A 2,717-nucleotide genomic window follows, 5' to 3' on the forward strand; every position below is an offset into this window, starting at 1 on the left:
TCACGGATCCAACGTGCGGAAAGAGAAGCTACAGAGCTGACCTCCCCTCGCCACGTACACTAGAAGGATGAGGATTAGATCACAGCCATTAGATACTCCCTAGGCTGATATTAGCATTTCTGTTTAGAGCCTAGGCTAGATATCTAGTTCTCATATGTATTTTGCTTTTATCATATATGTTTAAACTTTGATTAAGGAACATTGTATCTGTTTTTGTTTTTGGGCATGAATGTACTAAAATGTTCCTATTTTAATCAATGAAGTTTGAATGCTTGTTATTTATTGTGTCTTTTCCCATGCATCTATTTGATGATAACAAAAAGGGGGAGAAGTAAAGAAAGAGTAATGTAATAGGGGGAGAAGTAAAGACAGAGTGATAAGAGAAGTAAAGAAAGAAGGAGAAATAACGAAATAACTTGTAAAACAACTTGAAAATCATATAGGAAAACATATGCATCCAAGGGGGAGCAATTTGCAACAATGAAAATGATCAAGTCAAAAATTTCTATCAAATTTCAGAATTTGGCACATAGAATTTTAGAATTTGGCACGCACCTTTCACACCTCGATACATAACCTGAAACTCATGTTTTATCTCAAATTTTTGGAGTTTCATCTTTAATGAATTATAAATGAAAGGGGGAGCAATTCAAAAAGTCAAATTGGCAACATTTGAATGATATAGGGGGAGACTTCACTCTTATATATGAAAAGCTGAAATTCAGCAAGTTAAGCCCTTTCAAAAACTGATTTTAAAATAGGTATCAAAAGGTTCATACTCTTTATTTTGTAATCATCAAAAAGGGGGAGATTGAGGATGATAGTGTTATTTTGATGATTAACAAGCAATTATCTAGAGTATGTTATAAGTTAAATCGATACTTCATTTATAAGTCTATTACTCTCAGTATATTTGGATAAATTGATATAGATACATTTCATTGTTTATTTGAATGAATCTAACCTTGAGATACAGCAAAGTGTGGATTGAGTCGACCCAAAGGATGATTGGGTCGACCCCGGCACATCAAGAAAGCATTTGGCACACTTCTGCAAAAATGGCACATATGAATAGTGAGTTGGATCAACCCAAGGAAAGCATGAGTCGACCCAAACATTAAGATCCTCAAACAGAAGACAGAAAATGGTTCTCTGGATTTACTGAGAGGGTCGACCCATGATATAGTTGAGTCGACCCAAGCTTGAGTCGACCCAAACCCTGAGAGGGTCGACCCAAAGTCAAGATAGAACAGAAGACAGAAAAGGTTCTCTGGAAACCCTGTTAGGGTCGACCCAAGAAGAAGTTGAGTCGACCCAACCGAACCTTGAGTCGACCCAAAGAAAGGTTGAGTCGACCCAAGTGAAGAAAGGCTGAAATTCAAGGTTCTGAATTTTCTGAGAGGGCCGACCCAAGAAAAAGTTTGAGCTGACCCAAGGTTTGGGTCGACCCAAGAAAAGTTTGGGTCGACCCAAGCACGGGCAGAAGCATAACGGCTAGTTGTGCAGAAGTGCTTTTTGGACTCCCAACGGCTATAAACGGCTAGTTTCTTCAATCCAACGGTCAGAAAGGACTATTTGGAGGTTGGAGATGTATTTAAGAGGAAGTATTCATCAGAGGAAGCAAGCTTTGGAAAATACATCAAGTGCATTCAAGAGAGAACCCTAGCAAGGCAAGCTTCATCCAAGTGCTTCATTCAAGAGTCAAAAGAAAGTGGTTGAGCTGATTCAAAGAGTCATCAAGAGCTCCATCCACCCTTGAAGAGTGAAGCATCCTTGACAAAGAAGAGAGAAGTCACATCAAGCGATAAATATTCTCTAAACTCTTTTTTGTAGATTATATTGTTATATTTGCTCATCTAGGAGTTTAAATCTTCTTCCTTTGTTTATTAAACTACTTGTAAAGGTTGGTTGGTTAGCCCGCAAAACCAACGGCATAGGTTGATTGGTGAACCCGGAAAACCAATTGCAAAGGTTCGTTGGTGAGCTCGTAAAACCAACATAGTTTTTGGTGAACCCGGAAAACCAAAGTGTAAAGGTTCGTTGGTGAGCCCGTAAAACCAACATAGGTTTTTGGTGAACCCGGAAAACCAAAGTGTAAAGGTTTTTGGATTGTGAGCCCGGAAAACAATCCAACTGTAATCCGCGGGATTATAATGAATTCCCAAGGGGTCGCTTGGGGAGTGGACGTAGGTGCTAAGGAGAGCACCGAACCACTATACTTCTTGTTATTTGTATTGTGATTTGTTTAAGTTCACTAACTCATCATTTAACACAAGTAAGATAGTTAAAATTAAAAGAAACCAATTCACCCCCCCCCCCCCTCTTGGCTTGTCACCTTGGGCAACACTCTTTCTAAAGGAGATTGCCCCACAACTCCCCAAGAAAGAGAGCGTATGAGTAGAATTCCATATGCCTCTGCTGTGGAATCTATTATGTATGCTATGACATGTACTAGACCAGATGTGGCGTATTCACTAGGAGTAGTGAGTAGGTACCAATCTGACCCAGGAGAAAGCCACTAGAAAGTTGTAAAGACTATCCTCAAGTATTTGAGAAATACTAAGGACAAGTGGCTTGTTTATGGAGTTACTGAGTTGAGACTTGTCGGTTATACCGATTCAAGTTTTCAATCAGACCGTGATGATAGCAAGTCTGTGTCTGGTTATGTTTTTACCCTGTATGGTGGGGCTGTCTGTTGGAAGAGTTCCAAGCAGACT

Source organism: Phoenix dactylifera, chromosome 4 (genome assembly GCF_051530095.1).
Source record: "Phoenix dactylifera cultivar Ajwa chromosome 4, Ajwa_hap1_PhDact_Kaust_v1.1, whole genome shotgun sequence".
Taxonomy (NCBI): Eukaryota; Viridiplantae; Streptophyta; class Magnoliopsida; order Arecales; family Arecaceae; genus Phoenix; species Phoenix dactylifera.